Source organism: Papaver somniferum, chromosome 7 (assembly GCF_003573695.1).
Source record: "Papaver somniferum cultivar HN1 chromosome 7, ASM357369v1, whole genome shotgun sequence".
NCBI lineage: Eukaryota > Viridiplantae > Streptophyta > Magnoliopsida > Ranunculales > Papaveraceae > Papaver > Papaver somniferum.
In genome coordinates, this window is record NC_039364.1 from 86431859 (window position 1) to 86444111 (window position 12253).

At 37.5% G+C, this 12253-nt stretch overlaps 1 long non-coding RNA gene across 1 annotated transcript; it reads left to right on the forward strand.

Annotated features, from left to right (window-relative positions):
* The first annotated feature begins 5448 nt into the window (after positions 1-5448).
* Positions 5449-6702, forward strand: LOC113300427. Its single transcript, XR_003335790.1, has 3 exons — positions 5449-5566; positions 5694-5723; positions 6676-6702. It is a non-coding gene; the product is annotated as an uncharacterized LOC113300427 (long non-coding RNA).
* The last annotated feature ends 5551 nt before the right edge of the window (positions 6703-12253 follow it).

The window sequence follows — 12253 nt, forward strand, 5'->3', positions numbered from 1 at the left end:
CAGGATCATGTGCTAGATGATACACTCCATGCTGCTGCATCTTTAGCTCTGTGGTTATCCATGGACATTTTTGATGATGGTTCTGGAAAGAAGGAGATGAGGCAGAAGCTCATCAAATTAGCGAAAGGAGTTGCTCTTCCCATCGGTAGTTTGTTCCTCGGCTCTTTGTACACCCATCTGGATCACTTAGCAGCGGACATGTATGTCTCTAATGGTTATATGAAAGTAGACTCGTATGTCCATGTCTCCTTTATCCAAGCATGGTTGTGGGAGCATTTTAAAACTTACGCTCCTAAACCGAAAACCTCATTTCCTGATACATATGGCGGATCTAGGATACTCCGTTGGTTGGAGAGGCGTCCAAAACCTGGCTCAAAACTCATTGATTTTCTTGACAACGCGCATGCAGTTGACTTTCGTCCTTGGGCTCCAGTTCACGCGTCTATAGTTCAACCAAATAATTTTGCGTCTGCCTCGAACATGACGTTGCATTCCGCCAAATAGAATATGAGCACGGTAGAAACTGTGTTCATGCGAAGCTGCATACTTGGATATGTGCCATCTTTTTTCAGAGGATCTTGTGAAGTGGTTCCTTACAACATTGACAGGGCCGCTCGTCATATGGGTTTTGATCAGGGGGTTCCGTTTCGCCGTCCATTCACGGCTCTAAAAGAACTGTTGCCAGCCGTTTTCAATAGCCATATCTTTGCGTCCCATAAAATCCTCCCTTTTCTGCTCCCAGAACGAAAATCGGTGACAACCTCCAAATATAATGTTTTCTGGAAGGAAGAGTTTCTATCTATTCATCAATTCGTGCAGGATGTTGTGACAGTTTTACGCGGTAAGCCCTCTCCTAAAGTTCTGTCAAAACACGGATTGTTGAGGTTGTTTCCTTCGGGTAAGCGGAAATCTGACAGTCCCCAGGAAAAAGAGAGGAGGTCGAAAGATCGTGCGGGCGGCATCCGATCGGCTTCGACGACCCTTGTAACTTTCAGTTCTTCCAACATGCAAGTATGTATAATTTCCTTCTTGACTTGGCTGAATTGCGCAAATATTCTAAATTGTTGCCACTGAGCATCTCTTTCTTTTTAACTCAGGGTCTTGACAACATGAATGCCTTCGCCAGACTTGCACGTAAACAGAAAACGACACCTTCTGAAGAAAAATCTGGCGATACTGAGCCGCTCGGCATTGAAGAGGAAAGCGAAGAAGAAGAAAGCTCAGGATCCGACAGTGACGGAAAAAGTACTTCAGAGCGTAGCAACGCGTCTTCTTCCAGTCCCAGTGGACCCGCAAATGAGTCGATAAGTTTCCCACACGTTTTCCTCTTGGACTATTTATTTATACGAATAAATATTCAACTGGTGATATTTACAGGAAGAAGCTGCTTCTGAAAATAACCTTGAGATGGAGATTCATGGCAATGAAGATGTAGTTGTGCCTCCAATCATGGAAACCGTACCCGCTGGTAATCTGGAGATGGAGATTGATCATCGTGAAGATGCTTTTGTGTCCCCAAATGGCGGAAAACGCTGTCGTGGCGACGTGCGTGATTGTTCCCAAAGAATCTTTGCTAGTCGCACATCCAGCTGCAGATGTCGTTTTCGATCCTCCATTTGAGGCTCCTTTTGAGGGTCATGTGCTATTGGAGGATTCAGCGTGCCATTGAAGTATCCGGAGCTATATACCAAGATCTGGAGAAAGTATGGGTACATCGCCACGACCAGGAAGGTTGATAGTCGCTTTGCATTGGTTAAGCGTGTGGAAGAAACCTTATCTTTAATCCATGACATGTGTAGTGTGACTGGACACACTGTTTCTGGAGATGTAATTAAAAGATGGGAATTCCATCGGGACATGTGCGTGAACTTCGAGTTTAACGCCTCCTGGTTTTGTGAAGTATTTTCCAAAATCCATAAGCTGGAAACTGAGATGGCTGGAGTTCCTTCCGTGGATTTTATTAACCAGCAGGAGGCGGAAATTGAGAGGTTATCCCAGGAGTTGAAGTTGAAGCAGGATGTTCTTCAAATTATGAAGAATGCTTTCTCCAAGAATAATGGGTTGTTGTTGGACAATTTCCCTTGAATGCTTTTATTTTTCTGAACCTCCTCTTTTAGGTTTTTTTTTTGAAAGGTAAGAGACGCCTGTTTTATGGTTTGGTTTTCTGGTTTTTGGATTGATAGATGGTTGTTTTATAAGGATTTTCTGAATTGGTTTATTTTTGGAATGGTATGAAATTTTAGAACAATTGGGTTATTGGCTTTTGTAGTCAACATGGAACTGACGCCCGTGTCAGGTTTCCAGGACATTCAAAACGTGAGTTGCGCAAAAAAAACTTACCCGCTTAAGGGTATTTCAACAAGATGAATCTTCAAGAGCAAATCCGAGTTTATTGTGTGACGCCATCCTGGATACAAGAAGTCCCCAGTCGTCCTTTATTGTCTGTGTAACATATTTATGCCGATCCGTGACAAGGCGGAGAATCTCCAGTCCCCAAGCTCAATTCCCCTGAGTCTATCTTTTCTTGGACGATGCGCTTCAGAGCATTGCATTCACTGGTAGGATGATGGATGAATGTGTGATAATGGCAATATCTTGAATCTATCATATCTTGATTAGTTGGTGGACACCTACCGAGGGTAGTTGAACCACCCTCTCTCGTACCCAAATTTCCAGTAACTCCAGGACTCTTCTGATAGGTAACGGGAAACGTGGATATTCTGGGTCTGTCTTCTCTCGCATAAGAAGTTGCTGTGGTGGGAGTTCTGTCAAACTTTGGTATAAAGCTCTTTTCGAAGGAGGAGTTGACGCTTGAGCGATTATTGATTCATGAGCGGAACGTTTACTTCTACCATATTGCTGAAGGGTAATTCCTCTTGAGGGATATATATCAGTGGCAACAACATGAGGTGGATGGGCTGGATATTGTTCGTTTCCATAGGTGTCTTGGCAGATTTCCCCCTCTTTGGGTGCCTCTCTATTAAGTAAAGCAGTCGTGGCCGCGGACTGTTGGACAACTCTTTGAACCTCCGTGAGGGTTTGGAGATAAATGTTTTCCAACAAAGCTTCGTAGGCCGGCTCTTTACCCTTGTCATGTAGACACTGTGGCATACCTGGCAAGTCTCCTTCCTCGGTCTTGTGAAATTGTCTTGGCTCTCTGTCATTGGCAGAATCCAATTGGTTGTTCCTCTTATGCTCTGGTACAATATGGCTACGTGATCTGTCTGTATCTTCATTGGTAGAAGTACATGCCTTGTCCAAAGATTGAACGTCCTTCGTATTATTCTGAAAATTGTTGAGATCTTTCTGACAGGTACCCGTTGATTCTTTCCACAATCGACTTACCATACTTTTCAGGGTACGAAGCGTTTCATTTTGCCAACTGATAATATCAACTTGGTTTGCATCCATATCCTCTAGCATTTTTATCATGCCCTCCATGGTGGATGTCCTTTGGCTATTCACTGCTCTTAAAAGGTTTGAATGACCCGAATGCATCTGGAAATTGGAACCTTTGATTGAAACATGCTTTAGTTAATGATTGAATTAGGCCTAAGACCAATTGGGATAGAAATGAGATTGAGAATTGAATTTGAAACCGAGAGATTTAATCTCCCACTGTGGTCGCCAGTTGTCTATGGGTAAAAACTGTTTCTGCTGGTTTTGGTAAATTTGGGTGTGTGGATGAGAAACAAATCTAAAACTAAAACTGTTAAAACACGGCTCGGTCGAACTCGCATGCGTTGCTATCTCAAGCGTGTTTGTCAATTTTAGGTGTCAAAACTATATGTCTTGATTTCTAGACTACTTATAGCTAAGTCTCGATTTAAGACAGATTAGTGTAGTTGAGCTCCAGACTCCATGGTGAACATCTTACGAAGATGAAGAACTACTCGACGAACTAGTGGAACTTCATCCGACTAAAAGGTATGTGGAGACTTGAACTTATCTATCACTCAAAAGTCTATATCTCTATCTCCTACTCTTGAGACAAAGTCGTATAAGTATGATAGTTTTCATACATACACATTTGCTATTTCGAGCCGAGTTTACTTGCCTATCTTTTTCTCGAAATACGTGTTGGTAAGCTTTCTCTTTAACCATTTTTCATCTTTATCCGTGACGAAAGTCATGATGACGTTTCAATCTTGAAAATAGCTTTGATAACGATAGTCGTGAATAACGATTGTTATAACATTATAGAAGAATGTTTCTATGATTGAAATGTAGAGTTGAGATATGTAACCAACTAAGGATATAAGCATATATAGTGTGTTCGCACATTAGTGTATAAATCCATGTGCCGGAAACCAATTGTGTGCTTTTGTGCATGCGACATTGGTAAAGGAGACAGGTTGGGTACGTGTACCCGTACGCGTACTGGCGGAAGTTTTATGACCGAAAACTTCTGCTGGATTTTGTAGTTTACAAACTGGAAAACCAGTCACCTTAGATACGCGTACTCGCGGAAGTTTTCGAACCAAAAATTTCTGCTGAGTTTCCAAACTCAAATCTGGTAGCTAAGGTACACGTACCCGTACGCGTACCCAAGTTGGTTATTTCTCAAATCGGAAGTTCATGAACTTAAAACAATAAATCAATAAAGAATGCAATCTTTGCAAACCATGGCTATATTGTTCATGAATTGATTCAAGTGAATCAAACCGATTTTGTTTCAATTGTGTCTATGAATAAAGACCTAAGCAATTGAACAACTCTATCAACTAGTTCTTATGAGTCATTTGAACTAGTTATGAGAAAAATGAATATGGTTGATATGAAAGTACTCATATGGCTAACCTCGCTTAACTATTTGTGAACCAACCAAGTGTACACGTTTAGGTACGGTTACTCAAACCTAAATGAAACACATTTCATTTGTGTATGACAAGCTAAGTTTCGATCTAACGGTTGAAAGATATTAGCTTGGAGAAATCAGGTTTTTCATCTAACGGTAAATATTGATTACTTTGTTGCCAAGGTAACTTGGATTGCAAACCCCGATTTGAAAACTATATAAAGGAGACACTAGTGGAAAAGAGGCTATTTGAGACATAATGTAACGACACAAAAACCTAATGTCTCAAAACCACAATACGCCGAACGCGTCGTTGTCTAAAGTCAAGTTGTCGTTATAGTTGGACTTTAGTTGACTTTTACAACGACACAAATGATTTTGTTGCTGACTAAAGTGAAGTCGTTCTAGAGGTTATACTTTAGTTGACTTCCACAACGACGCAAGTTGTAGTTTCGTTTCACTGCTACATATATTTTTGGCGCGAAGATTCCCGCCAGTTTGTGTGGTTAGAAGTAACTTGTTTGTTGGAACGGCTGAGATGAAACAAGTGTCCCTCGTTATTATCGAGGAATACATTCTTTTTATGTTTCCATCGTCTCTTTATTTAGTCGTGTTCGTCTCTTTTCAAACCCTCAGTACTCCCTCACCCAAACCCCTCACTCCAGCTCTCACCCAAACTCCAAATCAGAGAAAAAAATCACACCATTGAACCATTTTCATTGAAACCAGCCATTATCAAAACCAGATTCAATCTTGATTTTGTCCAAGGTAAAGTTAGGGTTTTTAATTTTAAAGTTAGGGTTTGCAAAAAAAAAATCCCCTTTTCTGTTTTCTTTTCTTGTTCCTCTTGTTTAATTGTTGGTTTTAATTATCGTTTGTTTTTGTTTATTGACAGGGTTTTACTTGATTTCTGCAAGATCTTGAGGTGAAATCACCTTAGTATGAAAATCATATATTTTGTAGTTTCTAATTGTTTTGTCTAATTGTTGGTTTTAATTATCGTTTGTTTTTGTTTGTTGACAGGGTTTTACTTGATTTCTGCAAGATCTTGAGGTAAAATCACTTTACTATGAAAATTATATATTTTGTAGTTTCTAATTGTTTGTCTGACTGGGTATGAAGATCGAGAGAAGTGTGAGCAGTGACTGTGAGACAATTTTTTGATGTTGAAATGAAATGTTAAATGGTAATCACTGGAATGTAGATGTTTTAAGTTGTTTGTTTGTTAAGCAATAGTATCAATTTGTATACAATAAAGCAATAGTATTGGTACAAAGTAGCTAACTGGTTTTCCTGGGAAAATTTTCAGGGTGTTTTCATATCAGATTCAAATAGTGTAGGTCTTGTAACTTTCACTTTATCTGAACATAGACATCATGTTCTTTGTAAACCTTTTATACAAGTATCTTGTTTATTTCTCCTTTATCGAGTTCATATCTCCCTGCATTTTTGGTGCTCGATTTAATCGATATCTCAAGGTTATTTATGCTTGAATTGGTAAAAAAATTTGGGTATGAAGATCATGTTAAGTAACTTTAGGATTTGTTATTGTTTTGTATAGTAACATGTTTAGGGTTTTATTATTCAATTTATATCATGATTTGTATGATTAGCATCTCTATATGTTTTCAGATATTCTTAATGAAGTAAAATCTGAAATTTTCTGAAATTACATGGCTTTATATGTTCTGATTTATGATTTCTATTTGATTTGGCATGTTTAGGGTGGTTTTTTATGCAATTTATATCATGATTTTTATGAGTAATATCTAAATATGTTTTCAGATGATCTTAATGATGAAAAATCTGAACTTTTTACTGAAGTGGTATGTTAATATGTTCTGAAGTTGTGGGTTATGATTTCTTTTTGATTTTAGATGACTATGGTGAGACTTAGTAGTGGAAGTTGCATTCCATCTCAGCCTACAACTAGTAGGTAAACTGCAAGTGGCTGGCTTACTCCCTTGCTCAATTCTTCTGCAAGTCCAGGTTCTAGGAGTGAACATTTGTCTTCATCTGATGTGAGCACTCTCCAAAGTCCAAATGATGGTCACAGTAATGAACCAGTGGGAAGTGTATGTACTGAGGATCAGTGGCATGCGGCATTCTAACAATCTGTCAATGAAACTCAAAATTCTCAAGAAAGCAGGAATGGTAATAACATAGTTGTGTCTTTCAATTTCCTTCTTTTGTAGTGATGGTAAAAACATAGGAATGGTAATAACGTCAAGTTATAATTTCTAATTAAGTATATTGGTTTTATGCAGTTGATCACCTACTTCCAGTTGCATTCAATGCACTTGGACAACCCATTGGAGATTCAAAGGCGCATCCCATCAAAGTTGGAGTGGTTGCTAAGAGTATTGTGTCACCATCTTATGTTACCTGGAGGAAAGTTCCTCCGGAACTCAAGGAAGAAGTTTGGAGAGCAATCAAGAATGTGTACAACGTGCCTGAATTTGTCAAGGACAATGCTATCAAAATGGCAAACAAAGCTTGGAGGAATAGGAAGACTCCTCTCAGGAGAGTGTGTGATACAGCTGGTGCTACTCTTGCTGAAAAAAAAGCCAAGAGGCCAAGAAATCATAAGAAGAAAGATTGGGAGGATTTTGTGGACATGGTTAGTGATGATAAAGATAAAGCAGCCAGGGTGAGAGGGAGGAGAGCAAGGAAAGCAGTTAAAGATCTACATAGTATTGAAAGATATGGTATTATGCGGCGTCGCCATATGATGGAACAACAAAGTCCAATTGGGACTGTTAGCAGATCTGTAGTGTTTTTTGCTACACATGTGTACCAAGAATTTCCAGAAGAAGAACTTGAACAATGAATTTGGGAACAAAATGGAAGTGATATATGTAAGTATTTTGGGATATATGATCTTGGGTTATAGATGTAACTATTTTGGGGGAATTTTTTTTGGGTACAGTTGAAGTGCATTGTAGTTTTGAGTCTCATCTCTTTTTATGTAAAGAAGAAGACACTCAAAACAAGTTAAGAAATGTTGTACAAAACTTGTGAGTTCTCTGATGGATATCTATCTATATATGTATGTAGCTTTAGGGGGTTTAGGAGCCCTGCTCTTATCTAAGGAAATATATTGGTATCATCAATCTTGTTCAGTTTTAAACTTATTTTTCATTTCATTAACTTTCAATCTTTTTCAATTATATTCAATTGTTTCAATCTTGTTCAATTTTATCAACTTCTTTTTTTGTTTTCTGTTCTCAAGTCTTTTGACAAAGCCATGCAAATCTTTTTCTGTTTTCTACTTCAATTACGTAGTTTGAATCAAAATTCAAAGAAAGAGTCATAGTTGATTTTCACAGTTTCTACTTCAATTGGGATGAATCACAATTTCCAGTCTTTCTAAGAAGTTGGATTGTATTTTTAATTGCCTATATACCACCAAAAATTTATAGTCTTTCTCAGAAGTTACAAAAAACTTCAACATCATATAATCGATTTTCATAGAGATCCGATTCAGCCCATTCAGCTCTAGCTAACTCAGGTGAAAATCTGACTCGGTCTATGTTTATACTTGTTAGCTAGCCATCGAGAAAAAAGAAAACCCATATTATCATCTTTTTCTCTCTCTCTCTCTCACTCTCGGGAAAGGAGATTCTATACAGATCTAATACTTCTCTCACTCTCAAGCAAATTTATTACTTGTATCGAACAAATTAAATCATCACCATGGGAAAAATTGATGATGGTTGTATTTACTAGTTAGGGTTAAACAACTTTCAGAAGATTTGAAAAAGGATAGCTCACCTCTGATTTCACGTTTTATCAGAGCTTCAACTCACCAACTTATTAGGGTATGTAATTTATTCTGAGTTTCAATTTTTGAGTTAAATTCTGAGTTTCAATTTATTAGGGTAATACACAAATTTTTCTATTTTTTTAGGGGTTTTGTTTAATTAGGTCAAAATATGTAAGTAATCTAGCGATCTAAATGTATATATCGGCAACAATTTGACTAAAATTTTCGAATTGGGGGTTCTATCATTTATATATCACCAATAATTTGACTAAAAAGAAGGAAGTGATGTATGAAATCTGACAAAAGAAAATTATGCGACCTCTTGGCAGGTTGGTGTTCTTATAGGCAAAGCTCGAGAGACCATTCGGTTATTGCAGGATTCAGGAGCTAAAATTCAAATCACAAGAGATGCTGAAGCTGATAGATATGCAACAACCAGACCTGTTGAATTAGATTCAGATACAAGTAGGGCTGAACATGGTGTCGGTTAACCGTTGGAAACCGACCGAACCAGACCAATAAGCAAGAAACCGAACCAAACCATTTAGATTTGGATTGGTTTGGTAAAAAATGTTGAAAAACCGACATTACTGGTTTGGTTTTGGTTTGACCTGAAAACCGAACCAAAAACCATTGGGGAACCGATTAATTTTTAAACTTAATTTCTACCGTCGATTTAAAAGTATTAGATTCTACCCATTAATTTAGAGGATAAATAGAAACCCTAAATCTAATATTTCATTATGATACTCTCCCTCTTTCTCTTTCTCCTTCTCTCAGCCGCCTCCCTTCTCCACCTCCAACTACAGCTGCTGCTACTCGACTTTTTTCTTCCCGTCTTCCTTCTTTTTTATTTGTCAATATCTAAATTAAGATATATTATATATCTTCATTTGATCTTTAGAATTAGAGTAAGCTTTAACTATTCTTGATTTTTTTTGTCTGTATATTTGTGTAAACCAATACTATCGGCAACTACGATTTTTTTATCTGTAAATTTATGTATTTTTTTTTGCTTTGACATAATTATTGGTTAACCAAAAACCACTGAGACAAACCGAAACCAACTGGAACCATTTGAAAACCGAACCAATGGTTAATGGATTGGTTTGGTTTAGATTTTTAGAAACCAATAATATTGGTTTCGGTTTTGGTTTGGCTAGAAACCGAACCAAAACCGACCATGAACAGCCCTAGATACAAGTCCCAAATGAGAAGGTTTGGTCTTTGTTGCTATTTTTTTTAGTAAACTAGAATGCGAGCAGTTTTGACCACAATCCGTGGGTATCTTTACTATGTTTAACACATAAGAACAATTTATATGCAGATTTGTCTGATCGTTGGTAAGGGAGGTGAAACAATTAAATCCTACAGACAAGATCTGGAGAAAATATCATACCGTTAAGCTTTGTTTGTAGTGTACCTTGTGATGCAATGCAAGGACTTCGATCAACCAACATGACTTAATCATTTCACTGAAAGCTAATTAGTCTAGTTATCTGAACGATACTTATTATGTCGGTCTACTGTCTTAATATCCTTATTACTTATGATAGTATGAGATACCTACCCTGCTCATTCGTAATATTAATGGAGCATTTTCTTGGATATGTATGTTACTCCAAAAATAGTAGGTGTGCTGATGATAGTTTTATGAAATTTCTATTTGCTTCTCGGTAATTTGGTTATTCATTTGCCATTTGATATAACATATAATTCTAGGTATTCATATTTCTGCTAGTTATTTTCTTTGGACCCTATTATACTATATGGTTACTGTAGAAGCACATCCCATGGTTGAGAGGACAACTTGAAGGCACTCCCATGACAGATTTTCGTAGACTCGCAATTGGGCCGACGTTCCACACAGTTTCGTATAATTCTTATTGTATTAATGGCTATCTATTCTATACAGCAGATGCAGAAAAACATTTGACTACACAAAATAGTGGAGTCACAATGAATGCTTGCACCAGCTTTAGAGAAAGTTCCATGGATACTAACCTTGTCGATGACGATACTACATACTACGACATTCTGAAAAAGATACTTGAACTAGACTACGGAGTTTTCACAGAAATTGTTTTTTATTGTGATTGGGCGCGAGTCGAAGACAAAGTACATGGATCATATGTGGATCGAGAGACAAAGTTGAGGTTTGTCAATTTTGAAAAGTTTGCGAGAAGCTCAAAGGAAGAAGACGAGCCGTTCATCCATGCTTCTCAAGCTAGCCAAGTTTTTTACCGCAGCGATTTGACAAGAAAGCATTGGAATCTGGTTTTGGAATCTCCTATAAGATCAGACCCCCATATTAATGCTTTTGAAGATCCATATGTTTTCACTGCAACCTCTAGAGATGCTCCATTGATTTCAGAAACGGTTGGAGATGATGATTATTGAAGTGGAATTGCTCAGGTAAAATGCGTTGTTTCAGGACTTGTTTATTTTTTACTCTTCTTTATGTGAAAAGAGATTTGAACATTCATTCACTTCTTGATGCTTTCAGGGAGATGACGAGTATTCGGATGTAGATGATCAGGTAATAATGCTTGTTTCAATAAAATGTTTGTCCCTTTCAATGAAAGCTTCTTTTCTTCTTACCATACGTGCGTTAATTGCTGAACAGTAATGCAAACTTACATACACTTTGCAATTAAGATACTCTCTGGGGTTAGATAATCACACTATGTTGTCTTGTATATTTATCTCAACAAGTGTTATCGTCTGCTTCTTTTTTACAGTTCAATAATTTTGTTTTTGTTTCCTCCCTTTGTTTAGTATACTCATCGTTGTTTCTTTTTTTGAGTCATATATGCAATATCTATGCACAATTACATTTTCTTCAGATGTTGGTGTTGAAACAAAAGATTGCATTAAAATATTTCTAGGTATGCTAAAATGTTCATGTTGATCATAATTTCTATGCTCGAGAATGTAGTTATTAGCAAAGAAGAAATTGATGTTGCAGACATCTTTAGTATTGACCCAGTTGATCTTACTATATCTATATGTGTAGTTTCCTGATTTGTAAACAAATTTTAGGTTTGGGGCTATAATTTTGATACTCAGGGTTATACTGGGGACTGGTGGTGAGTTGTGTCAGTGTTGAGGAAGTGTGACTTGGTAAAGTCATCCACTCATTGTTGTCCCATATGGCCCGTCAGGTCGATTCTGGTTTGCTGGATTATGATTTTGCAGTTGTTATGTATGTTTGTGTTGTGCTCTAGTTATGTTGTGATGCGAGTTAGTGAAGCCCTCATTATCCATGTCAATTATATGCCTCCTTTACTTGATGAAGCTGATGGGTGAGATTCTACTCGTAAACCAACTGAGACTTGATCATTCTCTAGCAGAACTTTGAGGAGATGATGATTTTGAAAAAGCCCACTCTGTACAGGGCTTGCCTTTTCTGGCTAGCTAATAAGAGTTGTTATCTTCCTTCCACTGTAGAGAGCTATAGGTACATGAGGAGTCTGATCTTAAACCAATAGTTAGAAAATGTTAGGTTTGTGTGACAACTTTTCCTTAACTTTACAGATTACGGTCATTTGAACAATTGTATCAGATCTCAATGTCGTGAACATGGAATAAAGCAGTTACTCATTCTTGGAATCTTTAGAAAAGAATTTTTGTGTTTGAGCCAGTATGCACTATAATAGTTCATCACAACAATAGTTTATATGTTGCAC